The sequence below is a fragment of the Diorhabda sublineata genome, chromosome 8, assembly GCF_026230105.1.
Source record: "Diorhabda sublineata isolate icDioSubl1.1 chromosome 8, icDioSubl1.1, whole genome shotgun sequence".
Lineage (NCBI taxonomy): Eukaryota > Metazoa > Arthropoda > Insecta > Coleoptera > Chrysomelidae > Diorhabda > Diorhabda sublineata.
In genome coordinates, this window is record NC_079481.1 from 3,114,968 (window position 1) to 3,130,267 (window position 15,300).

The 15,300-nt window shown below is 32.0% G+C and overlaps 1 protein-coding gene across 3 annotated transcripts in view; it reads left to right on the plus strand.

The window, feature by feature from the left end:
* The first annotated feature begins 297 nt into the window (after positions 1-297).
* LOC130447935 (potassium voltage-gated channel subfamily H member 8-like) overlaps positions 298-15,300 on the plus strand; it is a 103,761-nt gene continuing 88,758 nt past the window's right edge. For 2 of the 3 annotated variants that reach the window (XM_056784991.1, XM_056784993.1), the window contains exon 1: positions 298-597. The gene's annotated coding sequence lies outside the window, so the exon portion shown is untranslated. The remainder of the gene's footprint in view (positions 598-15,300) is intronic. The other variant, XM_056784992.1, reaches the window with a different exon arrangement.

Here is a 15,300-nt window from a genome sequence, read left to right on the forward strand (position 1 = left end):
CTAAAGAGAACTTTGTATAAGTGATTTTTCACAACAACGGGGCTAAGTCTAGTGCGAATTTTACAGGATTACTGGTAGACACGACTCTTATCCCGCACTTCTCACCTCCAACTCCATCAAAACTTGTATACCGGCGTTAATATGATACTTCACTTTGATTTAAATCGATTGTGAATTTATATTCTACATTATTTTTAATTAGTGTTTACTTAATTATCTTATCTAATTGTGATAAATGAACGGGAGATATTCGCGAAATCTGGGAATATAAAGACCATACTATCTTTCCATCAGCGCAAGCGTACGTCCTACAGGATACGTTCCCAGGGAATGAGATCCAGCATTTACTGTTCATTCGCCGCTACAAACAGTGTAATCGCGATATCCAGGAAATACGAAACCGTGGAGTTTGAAAATAATTTTTCATAATTTGATATGCAAGAAATTTCTCCCCCTTTTCCGTAACACTATTTTTTTATAGTTTCACAAGTTATTTTAGGTAACTAAGGACTGTACTAATAATAAAATGTTAACAATAAGTGAATTCTACTTGCAATTAAAAACCTAGTGATTGGTAGTGTTCAGGTTATTATCAAGGTGAGTTTTCATTGTTTTTCAGTGTATGTGAAACTATGAGCTATATTCCTTCGGGAACGCTTTGAGTGGGACCTGTTGCTGACTTACAAGTTTGATGAATTTTCATAGAAACTATCTAAAAACTAGATCAACGAAAACGACTTGTTATAATGCGTTGATCAACAAGAAAAAAGAAATTAAATATTTCGGAGTAAATTATCTAGTTATTTCTTATAGATTATGTTATTAGTTTGATACAGGAAATTTAACGCTGAACGGTGCTAATCTTTGATTACAATATAAGAATGATGGTGAAAAATGTCAAATTCCAGAACTAATGACATGTTTCATTGAATTTGGGCACAAAAATTCTGGATATATTATTGAATTGGAACCGTTTTACTCTAGATAAATATCTACAGTTTGTTTCAAAAAATATCTCTAGGATTAATAGAAAACTGAGCTTTGATTAGTAAAAAATCTTCGTAACGCCAAATTCAAGATAGAAATCATTGAAAAAAAAAAATTAAACACATATTTACAATTTTGTCTAAACTACTGGCAACATTGTATGAATATGATATATAATCACTGATATAACTGATATATATCAAGAATTTGTTTTGTGTATGACTCTCATAGAGGGCGTAAGTTACATGGCTCACACCAAGTAGTATTGAAGATAACTTTTTTGAGGTTAGATTCATCAATGAAGAGTTTAACTGAACTTGAACGTCATTCAATTTTATATCAAAATGGTATTTTCGGTAAAATTCGATATTGTAAACCGTTTTCGGAATATTTTAACTTCACTGTTACGTGCTGGTAAAGTAATAATTAAGTTAATAATTGGGTAATTATACACTTTCGCGGTCACCTGGTTTTTTGGCACAAGAAAATCGAAAATGATCTTGGTCTCAAAATGCTCCATTTTACTGCGAATTTATAAAAAAAAATACGAAAATTAAAAAAAATAAATATTTTTTACAGTTTCATGACTTTAAATGCAAAAAAAATGACTTTCTACATATAATCCTGTTTCTGACGTCGTAGAATCAAGTTCGTATATTTTTTTTCGCAATTTACATAAAAAAATGAATATTTTGAAAAAAAAAATTTCAAAAAAGTTAATTTCATGAAACTGTAAAAAATATTTATTTTTTTTAATTTTCGTATTTTTTTTATAAATCCGCCGTAAAATGGAACATTTTGAGACCAAGATCATTAAAATTCATCCATTTTTCGATTTTCTAGAGCCAAAAAACCAGGTGACCGCGAAAGTGTATAATTACCAATAATTGTACAAAATTAACCGACTTTTTTTCTAATGTTTGGCAACATTGCACTCTAGCTGGTAGATTATCTTGCAACAGCTTTTAGACTTGTCTGTAATGATTAGGATCTGGCTGCTGCTCTTTAAGAATGCTGCAAATACTTGTTTGTTAGATGTTGATCGACTAAATTAAAAATAATACTTTTTAAATTAATAGTTTTTGTTATTTCTGGTATACCAGAACTGAATATTTTGATTTCGCAATCCCAGTTGTTCAATGGTTTTAAATGTATTTTAACTTAATAACCCCAATTATTTTTCAGATTTAACGGAGGCGTCTTTTTCTGAAACACCCTTATTAAACTATTTTTTTATTAACGCGAATAAATAATTGTTTTATTGCATTTGAACTATTAAGGCGGTCCAAATAACAAAGCTTCCAAAACATACTAAAAAGATAAACTATATAAATATTTTTTGATCAAATAATTACTTTAAATAAGTAGATTCATTATTAAAATTTTATTATGGCCTTGGATGATAGCGGTTCAATTTACTCGCATCGAGTTTACCTTCATTAATGAGTAAATTTCAGTGAGATTGTGAGAAAGGAAAATGTTTTGTTGTTCATTATTGTATGAAATAAAAAGTAAAGTTTGTTTATATGCAAGTACAATATAAATAATTAGTTCGATTCATGAACGCTTCTACTATCCGCGGCACTGCTGTTTTTATTCAATCTTGATTAAATATCCATTCCATTCCTATATTGGATTCAATCTTTTTGATGTGTAACATTACGAATATTGTCTGAAAATCCTCCGAAACAGAGTAACAAGAATTTTCTTTCACAAGAATTTCTATTTTTTAACATATTCGTCATTTTAAGACTATAGAATTTTTCTAGCCATACTAGTTGCCGTATTTTTCACATTTGCAATAACGTCCTCGTCTGATGAAAATCACACCCTTACTGGGTGGAACTTCGAGGTTAAAAAACAAGAAGAAGTCACTGGTAGTGATGGCTAATCAATTCAAAGTGAAATTCGTGAATTTTAACCTTGGCGATTAATGAAGTGTGAGAAGGAGTGTGTGGTGGATCCAGGTTTGGATCAATTTGCCTTAAACTGCGTCAATATGGCCTGGGAAATATTCTTTAGTCAGTATATGGCAAATGTCTTCTTTGGATATCGTCATATCCTTCTTATATCTCTATAACTATAATTTGACGACCTTCCAGTACCAACTTTTTTGATGGTATCGCAGTTTTTAGTAGTCCTGAACGCTCATCAACGTTCCAAACATTGTGTCCAACCGCTTTCTCATTTTTGTATGCTCATTGCTTTTAAAAAACAAATACCTACTGTCTAAATGTCCAAAACTCTATGCCAAGATAAATATATTTCTCAACTTATATTGATACGTGATGACATCTTCAGTTGGAGGTCAGAAACTTTCCAGACAATACTCGTATCTTGTAAAAGCATCATGTTTGATTGAGCCTTGCCACTGTGCCTTCTATATCAATGCAAAGAAGTTCAGTGGAATTTACGACCCATCTATTGAAGACATTGTTTCTTATTTCTTGAGAAATATTGCTTGGTCAACATTAACAATCCTGTTGTGTAGAACTGGATATTTGTTCGGAAAATCAATTAATGATTAATGATTTAATGATTTTTTTAAAGGAACGACAATGTTAAGGTACATGGTTAATGACTACAACTGAAAAAATATCCAGAAGAATCAAAATGTTTCCCAATAATGATATAATAACACTTGATTTTTTTCCTCCATGATGGTCCCAAGTTTTTTCCGATTCGACTAGGACAAATTTTTGTGCGCTTCCAATATTCGAAACACTGATTGCCGAAAAGAATTTTTTCAAACTGAAGACCATTTTTGTTTGGGTACTAAGTAGGAAACTTCCATATTACTACCTAAATAATATATATTTCTAGCATATGTTTTTTCAACCAAAAAATAATTCCTACCATAATAAAGTTTTGAATTTGTATTTTGTTACAATTTTATAAAAGTAATAGAAATTTTCACTATCCATTATTTCCATTTCTGTATTTCAAAAATGTATATGTTTTGATGAGGTACACAAAGATCCTGTAAATTGTGAAATTCCGAAATTTCATTCAATATTGTCTGGTTATAATTTGATGTCTCATTAATATATTCTTAGACATCTGAGATTATCTTTGGGAATATTTTGTTTTGCAAGAATTTCTCTATATCTGTACACTTGAGATCATTAGAGATGTCGAAATTCAATGTATTTGCTTTTGGTTCTTACTATCTAAAACTAGCCAAAACTAACGAAAAATACCGAAAGTTTTCAATAAATGAAAAGTTAGTACTATTGATAAAAATTGTTAAGAAACGTTCAAAAATACTTTGTACAATATCTGTGGTGAACATGAAAATTACGAAAAAAGTTCTGCCTAATTTTCAAACTTGAGATTCGATTCGGTTGCAAATTATGATTAGATAAAAAGGATAAAACGTTGGCTGCCAGGAACTAGAAATAGATTTCTTTGTAATTTAATTTGATATAATTAGATATTTGAAATATGTTTAGACACAAAACAAACAATTTTAGGGAAAAGAATAGCAACACATCTGAATAGTTAAACAAAATCTTTTATGATGGTGATAAAAACGGGATTTGTGTATTGTTCAATATACACATTGGAAATGATGAATCTGTTTTTTTGCTTGATACTAGATTCTGTTACTTGTGGCAAACATTCTTTTTAGATCCACGTGATCATGACTCTAAAAAAACAAACAGCATCAAAATTTACGGTTACAGATATATTAGAATTAATTTATACACAGATATAGTTGAGTTGTTAGTAATTGATCATTATGAAAAATGTAAGTTTCATTAAAAAAAAATGTTTAATCATTGTATTTCAAACGATTATTATTTAACCACATATTTTAATGTGTGCCTTTAAATCATAATGTGTTAAATTGTGATAGGAAGTAGGCATTCCAAGTCATTATTTGGAAAACTTCTACGATAAACTTTTCCAGAAAGTTAGCCAACTTAATGAAGTCTGAAATTGAGCTTTAACACATAACCATTTCCTGCCACCAAGTGTTTATATATCAGACATTGAATGTTTTTCTTTTATTTAATCGTTTGTGCACTTTACTTTTGCAGTTTATACGAAAAATTAATTACTTTTGATTCTGTAGGTTCAATTTCATAATCATAATTTTCTCCCGAAGATGCTTCCAATAAAGTCGTCTTGACGAATGATCTATAAAGTGCGAAACAAGATAAAACTATACACATGTCCTTTGAATCAAATAATAATTCTAGAAAACTAACTTTTAGTGCTCTAATGATAATGTAAAAGGTTTAAATGGCGTTTGTTAGTTAGCATAGTTGAAGATGTTAATTTGTAGTCAATAATATTTCTTTAACCAAAGTTATTTGTTTCCTGTGCTTACGATCTTTTTACCATACTCGTTTATGATTTTTTCATTATCTGTGAAATCAATACTAGCTTTAAAATTTTAGTTACGCTTCTTTCAGTTTTTAAAGTGGATACCAGACAGTACTACTGCTAATTGCAATCTGGTTCTTCATCAGGCTCTGCTTCTGAACATTTTTTTGTTGATGCCGGAGTTGAGGAAGCAGTCTGAAATTGCAAAGCCTTTTTGATATGAAATATTACGGTCAAGGCAGTAAGTTAAAGTTTTACCGCTCTCATAATTATGCCATGGATGGAAAATCAATTTCGCAAGTATAGTTAGTAATTCTGATGGTATTTAATCTAAAATCGCCCTTTAGTGGTAGACCTAAAGCTCCGATAATAATTTCCACGTGTTTCTAGGGGATAATTTAATAATTTCTATTTTTTCGGATATTGAAATTCAAATATCGTCAATTATAGATGTGAATAATTGCATGGTTTTGCATTTGAACATCGTTTATATGATTTTGTAGTTAAAGAATAATTTTCATACTATATAATATTTTGATACACGGTTTTATCCCTTTTATAGCGTAACTTTTCTATATAATTTGAAAAAAATTAGGGTAACTCACATGATACATCTTAATTACAAATAATATATCAAACATATGTCGAGCGAGTGAGGTAATTAGTTTTTACCGATGATGAATATATCTATGTAAGTATAAACGTTCAATGCAACAGGCAACTAATCATGAAATCAAACAAAGCTCCACAGTTAGTAGTTCAGATGAAATGTTTGAATACGCAGTGATCCCACGAGTACGATAATATTTCAAATATTAGTGTCTCTATTGAAAGGGAGGATAAAGATAACTTTGGATACCTAAATCCTGTAATTCATATGATTTATTACGTTTTTCATATTGTTGGATATATATTATTACTCAACACGTGTATATTTGAAATAATATTTGAATATATATGTGTATGTATATGTTTTTCCAAGAACGTTATAAGTAAATTTTTATTTTCGTAATTTATCCCGAACTTGTATGAAAAATCAATTTTTGTCACAGTAAAAAAACCCGAATATGCAATGCGAATATTTTACATTTTTTACATATTTCACATATTATGTGCATTTTTTTTAAATATTTGCAAATATACTTAGTTAATAGCATTTTATGTTGATAGGAATATTAATTAATTGAAATATTAATTCTGGTTACTATAGGAATTTTTATTTTTAATTGGTAGATAAGGATAAGTTGCAGTGAATGATGTTTAATATTGTTTAATTTATGGAAATTATCAAATTTTAATAGGCCAGGTGGTTATGAATATAGCTGAATATTTCGAATATCTCGGATTTCTAATACATCGAATAAAAATGACAATGAAATTTTTACGTTAGTTCGTTATAAGTTAAATTGAACTTAGGGTGAGATTAGTTGTTTGTTCATGGCGTTGAATTTTCATAAAATTTGTTTTTTCAAAATCTGAAAGATATGCATAAATTACACTGAGGTTATGTAAGTCAGTTTTCGATTTGATACATTGATCATATTGGGCAATATATGTTGTTCCTTACAATAGACGTTTTTTGTAGTTTTCTTGTGGGAAGTTATCCGATTTCCGAAAGACCTTTTCGACTGACCAATGTACTTTTTGTCACAATTTGAACAAGGTATTCCATATACCCTGCTAGGCAATTTATTGATTGTGTTTTATCTTTTATTTTAGTGAAAATAGATTGAATATTAAGTTGTTTAAGTTGTGCTGTTTAAATAATCCAGAAATTTTAGCGGTAACTGAAGATGATGATCCAATGTTTAAGTCAGTGTCAGATGTGTTATACAAAATTCGTTTAAAAAAATACGGAGGATATGAGTTTTCATTGAAAAGTTTGTAAAGTATTTTAAGATTCTATTTATGAAATATTGGATCAGAGATTTTGAGAACTCTATTTTTCTTCTAGTGTTACGTGGGTGATATGAATGATAATTTCTTCCGTTGTTAAAACTGTGGCAGATTCATAATTCATATTGTGTCTCTCATGATAGACTTGAGCTGCTAATTAACATCTATCAAAGTATAATCTGCTGTCGCTCTTGTGGGAAGTTATCCGATTTCCGAAAGACTTTTTCGACTGACCAATGTACTTTTTGTCACAATTTGAACAAGGTATTCCATATACCCTTCTAGGCAATTTATTGATTGTGTTTTATCTTTTATTTTAGTGAAAATAGATTGAATATTAAGTTGTTTAAGTTGTGCTGTTTAAATAATCCAGAAATTTTAGCGGTAACTGAAGATGATGATTCAATGTTTAAGTCAGTGTCAGATGTGTTATACAAAATTCGTTTAAAAAAATACGGAGCATATGAGTTTTCATTAAAAAGTTTGTAAAGTATTTTAAGATTCTATTTATGAAATATTGGATTAGAGATTTTGAGAACTCTATTTTTCTTCTAGTGTTACGTGGGTGATATGAATGATAATTTCTTCCGTTGTTAAAACTGTGGCAGATTCATAATTCATATTGTGTCTCTCATGATAGACTTGAGCTGCTAATTAACATCTATCAAAGTATAATCTGCTGTCGCTCTTGTGGGAAGTTATCCGATTTCTGAAAGACCTTTTCGACTGACCAATGTACTTTTTGTCACAATTTGAACAAGGTATTCCATATACCCTTCTAGGCAATTTATTGATTGTGTTTTATCTTTTATTTTATTGAAAATAGATTGAATATTAAGTTGTTTAAGTTGTGTTGTTTAAAGAATCCAGAAATTTTAGCGGTAACTGAAGATGATGATCCAATGTTTAAGTCAGTGTCAGATGTGTTATACAAAATTCGTTTCAAAAGATACGGAGGATATGAGTTTTCATTGAAAAGTTTGTAAAGTATTTTAAGATTCTATTTATGAAATATTGGATCAGAGATTTTGAGAACTCTATTTTTCTTCTAGTGTTACGTGGGTGATATGAATGATAATTTCTTCCGTTGTTAAAACTGTGGCAGATTCATAATTCTTATTGTGTCTCTCATGATAGACGTGAGCTGCTAATTAACATCTATCAAAGTATAATCTGCTGTCGCTCTTGTGGGAAGTTATCCGATTTCCGAAAGACCTTTTCGACTGACCAATGTACTTTTTGTCACAATTTGAACAAGGTATTCCATATACCCTTCTAGGCAATTTATTGATTGTGTTTTATCTTTTATTTTAGTGAAAATAGATTGAATATTAAGTTGTTTAAGTTGTGCTGTTTAAATAATCCAGAAATTTTAGCGGTAACTGAAGATGATGATTCAATGTTTAAGTCAGTGTCAGATGTGTTATACAAAATTCGTTTAAAAAAATACGGAGCATATGAGTTTTCATTAAAAAGTTTGTAAAGTATTTTAAGATTCTATTTATGAAATATTGGATTAGAGATTTTGAGAACTCTATTTTTCTTCTAGTCTTACGTGGGTGCTATGAATGATAATTGATGATCATTCCACGTTCAATGATTCTTCACATTCTCCTCCTCAAACCAAACAACGTCGTCGTCTTGACCCCTAGATACACAGAAAGCGAAACTTCCTCAAAATTTTACACAAAACCACAAGAGCGTTCCCCTCTTTGTTCTGTTATTTATGTTTGTAAATTTCTCCTCAGTCTCATATAAGAATATGAGTAATTTTGAATCACTATCTACCTAAATAGTTAACATATACAACAATTACATATTCTAATTGTTCATTTCATCCACAATTTATAAATTTATTTCATTCATATTCTATGATCCTAGTAAATGTTACTTTCAGCTTAACTATATTTTTACAACCTAAATTTTAGAATAACTTTTTTTCAATAAACTCGTTAATTATTTTCTTTGAAATTACAAACTAATGCTTTATCAAGAACATTTCTGATTAAAGATAGGAAAGGAAAAAATTTCTGTTTCTATATGTTAATTGATATTCGACCTTTAAAATTATTTTTATTATTTCAAGATTATCAAATAAATAATTTTATAATAAAATCATCAATCATCAATCATCATTTATAATAATTAGAAAATTTACATTATTGACATATACAATCAATCCATAGATTTCAATAACTTTTTTCCAATTTCTTAGACCTTTTGATATGTTTATGTTTCTAAATGTTCTTCATTTTAGGCCTCTTCTGTTTTAAAAATATTTTTTTTAAATAATTTTTGAAAGACAGATAAAAATTTGACGTTTCGACTTAACTTTATCAAAAAATATATATTTTTTTCTTCTTTCTTTCCTCCATTTTACCAGGTCTCTAGTCGTCCTTTCTCCAAATCATCCCCAAAGCATCACCGACCCTCCGCCATGATTTACAACCGGGATTACACATAGATCTAGCATCCATTCCACCTTTGACCGGTGCCCAAACACTTTTCTCTTAGACCCATAAATCTCACATTTTGACTCATCACTTCATAAAACTCATTCTCACTCATACGAGTACATACAATTTTTTTGGTTTTTAGACCACTGTAACTTCTTAATTTTATTTTGACATCTTTTTCACTGTAGAAGTGCTCAAATGTATATTCCTAGATTCATTGATCTGAGCTGCTATTTCTGGACTCGTAAATCGATGATCATGTTTACTAATCAATACAATACGTTTATCTTCAACGATTGTGGTTATTCGAGGCCACCCTGAACGGTTTCTATGGTCCTGCTCCTTTCCTTGTGGATGCATAATTTTTCATGTTGTAATCCAGTACGTCCAGGTGTTTTTAATTCGAAAGCAATGGTATGATTACTGAGTTTCAACTGATAGACTTTTGGTTTTACCCATTTTAAAACTTACAAGTCCGAATTTTCGAGAATGATAACAATTCGCATACTAACTTTACAAATAGATGTCTTGGTCCAAAAAGTATAAATGACAGCACATTCTTGCGTCTCACAGGGTTAACTGAGACTTAACTATAATCAGATAAATCGTATAAATATTTTGCAGTTAAAGAATAATAAACAAATCAACAGTATTTGCAAGAAACGTGTCGAACTCGCCGAAAAAATATAAACATTCGCTCGTATAAAGTAAACAAATAACTGGCACTATTATTTTGAGCTTCGACGTTTGCTTGACAATATGAAGAGAAATCTCTATTTTGGAATTTAATGAATGGTTTGTGGGGTATGGAAAACTTTTGACCGGTAGTGTATATTGTCAAAACAAGTAATTCATATTTCTAGTATCTTGTCATATAGTTTTTTCAGTTCGGAACAATACAATGATTAATAATTATCCATAAATAACTTCGGATGAGATTTCTACTTGAATAGAATTCACGAATGTTTTTCTGTTACTTTTGAGCTGCTCAACTATGATGAATACGATATCAAATAAGATTTTAATTACATATTTTGATTTCTTAATGAAAAACCTACAATTGTATAATTGTTGCTTCTTCGCATGTAAAAAGATCGAATCAATTTTGGTCCTAATCCATTGGACTACATCCCAAATAGTTAAGTTGCTACTCCAAAAATAAGCAAGGTAGCTTTAGCTTCAGAAAATATTGGGAATCAATTTGCTATTACCTAGATAGCTCACACAATACCTATATAGATACAGTTATATGAGAAAACAATTTTATGGGATAAATGGAAACGGATACAAACTCAAATTGTCCAATTTTGATGGAATTACTTCAACGTTTACCTAGAAAATACAATATAAACTGAAAGTCGCAGTCGATTTATCAATTTATATGAAAATATATCGATTTCAACACAGATTATTGAGATAAAACAAAAAAACATTGGAGCAAGACAAAACGTAACGCTCTTAATGGCTCCGTTAAACTGCAGTATTTTCATCGGCCCACAATTTGATTAGCTTCTTAATAAGTATGGAGAGGAATGCATACGAGCTTACTACAACCGATAAAAAAGGTTTTATGCAATTTCCGATTGCATCCGAATGAATCTGTCGGCCGACTATTTAGTTGTTATTCGCTAACTACCGCTTGCGCATGCCTCTGTGCTTTGGCATCGGAAAGTTGCGAATATTTTGTTGGATAGTCTACAAACCAAACTGTTAAGTCGCTTCGATGTGTGCACTTGCAGTCCAACCCGACTAAACTATCGGCCGATAAAAGATCTACAGTCGGCGGGGTCCCTGAAGCAAAGAAAGCAAGAAAAAAAGATTTGTAGGTGTCTATAATAAGCTGATAAACAAATAATTCACTAGTTAAACTATTAACAGAACATTGGCTATGGTTCAAAAATTTTCAGACAGCGGCTTGGTCAAGGAAATTTGAAATAAATCTAAATCAAAAAGTTAATCACGTATATGAGAACAAACACTACAGAATTTATGACAAAGAAACGAATAAACTTTAGATTGTTCTAATTTCTATCGCTATGTATCTATTGCACTTCTGTTTCAACTTGTATCCAGTCATCGAACGAATAGTAAGTTTAAATTTTTGATATCGTTGGTGATATTCATACTGAACATACTTCCCAGGTGTGACGAAGTATTCTTAAGCGCGGGCATCCAGAGAATACGTGCTCCGCACAGGTTGGGCACTCTGGAGGTTACTCATGTTTGATTTTTGAAGGTATTCTCTGAAGCACCCGTGTCCAGAGAGCATCTTAGTCAGGTAGTAATCTACCTCTCCATTGAGGGTGACTAAACCATAAAGTTTACCAACGACCTATGTTGCTTCTTCGCTCATCTCTCCTTAAACCTTCTTCTCAGTGCAGCAGATCTTCTTTTTCAGTCAAGGGATCTGCTAACACACGAAAAAACAGCATTCCGGCGATTTCACATACTGCTCTCAGGGCATTCAACTGATAAGCTGAATCTATCCTTGTTCCTGCCTCTGTAGTGTATTGGCCGGAATGGCAATTCCGTATGTCATCACATATGTGACCATAGACAATAACAGAGCTCTTTTTCTCTGTTTTGTACTTCGGCATAAGCCGAGATAAGATGTTCCTCACTTCAGAGCATTTTCCCCTCACGAGCTCTGCTTGTTTCTTGAAAGATAATGCTGGATCATCACTTCTAGGTAAAGGATGAATGGTTGGAATGTGATCCCCTCTTCTCCGACTTGCAGCTTCATCGTCTCCACTTTTTTCCTGATGATAATAAGCACAATCTTTGATTTGTGCTCCACTAGCACCAGGCCGAATGTGTCCATTTACCTAGAGATATTTTCGAGTACTGTATCGATAGTGAAGTAGATCTTTTCTAGGCGCTTTGCTACAATTACTATGGCCACGTCGTCGCAAATGCTATGATGTTCCACAAGAAACGACCTAGGACTGAACATGGACGTTCCCCTCCAGTGAATTTGTACTCCTTGGGGCAGTTTCCTGTATCGTATTTGAGACTTTCTCTGTGGAAGTAGATGTATACCATATTCTGTAGTTATCATGGTACGCTCATCTTGCAAAGAGCCTTCATAATGCAGTCCCATCTCACGTTGAGGGCACTTTTTATGTCAAGCGTTACTCTGACTCATAAAATCGCTTTCTTGCTGTACAGACGACGAGATCGATGGCTTCAAGTGTGGAGCAACCTCTCCGAAAGCAGTATTGATTCTCTTCTAGTAGTGGTTCTACTACTGCTTCTATCCTTCTATGGAGTATACGTCAAAGATTTTGCCTGCTATATCCAGCATGAAGAGTGGCGGTAGGATGATAGTCCGGCGTATTTGAGACTTTCTCTGTGGAAGTAGATGTATACCATATTCTGTAGTTATCATGGTACGCTCATCTTGCAAAGAGCCTTCATAATGCAGTCCCATCTCACGTTGAGGGCACTTTTTATGTCAAGCGTTACTCTGACTCATAAAATCGCTTTCTTGCTGTACAGACGACGAGATCGATGGCTTCAAGTGTGGAGCGACCTCTCCGAAAGCAGTATTGATTCTCTTCTAGTAGTGGTTCTACTACTGCTTCTATCCTTCTATGGAGTATACGTCAAAGATTTTGCCTGCTATATCCAGCATGAAGAGTGGCGGTAGGATGATAGTCTGGCGTATTTGAGACTTTCTCTGTGGAAGTAGATGTATACCATATTCTGTAGTTATCATGGTACGCTCATCTTGCAAACAGCCTTCATAATGCAGTCCCATCTCACGTTGAGGGCACTTTTTATGTCAAGCGTTACTCTGACTCATAAAATCGCTTTCTTGCTGTACAGACGACGAGATCGATGGCTTCAAGTGTGGAGCGACCTCTCCGAAAGCAGTATTGATTCTCTTCTAGTAGTGGTTCTACTACTGCTTCTATCCTTCTATGGAGTATACGTCAAAGATTTTGCCTGCTATATCCAGCATGAAGAGTGGCGGTAGGATGATAGTCTGGCGTATTTGAGACTTTCTCTGTGGAAGTAGATGTATACCATATTCTGTAGTTATCATGGTACGCTCATCTTGCAAAGAGCCTTCATAATGCAGTCCCATCTCACGTTGAGGGCACTTTCTACTACTGCTTCTATCCTTCTATGGAGTATACGTCAAAGATTTTGCCTGCTATATCCAGCATGAAGAGTGGCGGTAGGATGATAGTCCGGCGGTTCTTCCCTTTTGGGTTTCTCAGAGCTAATATTTGGTGATTGACTGAAACTATAATAATAATAATTTTGGTTTGTGAAAGACGTTAAGATTGGTAGTTTTTATTTGAGCGCTTACTGTGAGACAGAGCGAGTGCGTCTTTTTGATATTAGATAGTGATAATTGCTGGTTGAAAGTGTATCAATCTTGAAGTAGGAACTGAACCGAAATTTTGAAACTAAATATTTTATTATTTTAAGCCTGAAATGAATGTGGTTTTAAGCTACTAGTAAAAAATGTGGAGAATCTAATTCGGAAATAACGAGGCTGCTACAATTGCATAATAAAATTATAAAGAGTTCATTTCAAGGGTTTGAAATTGAGAACTCGAGCTAAACAATCAATGTCTATTTGGTCTTTGAAACATGGATTCAGAGCTTGTTAAATTTCATTCCACGTTCACGTTCTGTTCGGTAACCAATTAATATTTGCGCTCTACCTGTTGATATACCTATAATAGCTAAGTGAAAATGTGCATGATTTAGGAATTGAATCCTTAATATAATCCTCCGAGATTCGTGGTATATAGCTAATGTAGTTATTTCTAGATTGTCGTTTTCAACTATCCGAAATTAATCTATTCTCTAAATCGAACACTGTACTGTTAATCTGTAATTCAAATTCAGCCATTTATTGAATAGGATGGGAGAATTTTCACGCTCGGAAAAAGCTTTTTGAAAAGTTATAAACAAGTTTTAACGGAAATATTTGATGCTTACAAAATATCTTGATTCGGCAATTTATATGTATTGAGGAGTTAAGCTATGAAACCTCCCCTATTAGATCGAGACACCCTTTGGAAGGTGATTTTATTTTCTTGTAGTTTCATTGGAGTCTTCGTGCTTCTTTTTCTTCTGTATTTTCTTCAGAATTAACCAAATAATGATCAACTGTGCTCTAGAATACAAAACTACAATCGAAATGCTGGGAATTTAATTTTTCGTGAAATATCCTTGTGATAGATAATTCTTTTGAATTAATTTTTTTCAATTTTAATTTCAACACTAGTGTTGAAAAGTTTATTCAGTATCAGTGAATAAACAAAAATTTTCTTTTGAAATCCTAATTTTTTAATTAGAAAAATTGCTTCCGGGATTTCGATTTCTGTGTCTTCTTAACATGTTATTGTCAGCTCTTCTTCGCCTGGCAATATTTCTAGGTATTGTTTTTTTTTCTGGTATGATTTTCAAATGATTTTCGCAGTAGTGGTACTCCATCAAAAGTTTTTATTCTTCACGTAAATGTTTATTATTGTCCTGAAAGTTAGAAGGTTTTATCTGTGTAACAAATTTCAGCAAATACTTGAATTTTGTATTATTGTTACGAATGCTGATTCTTATTTAGTTGTAGTGATAATTCAAATTCAATATGAAAATCTATGGAGATAGA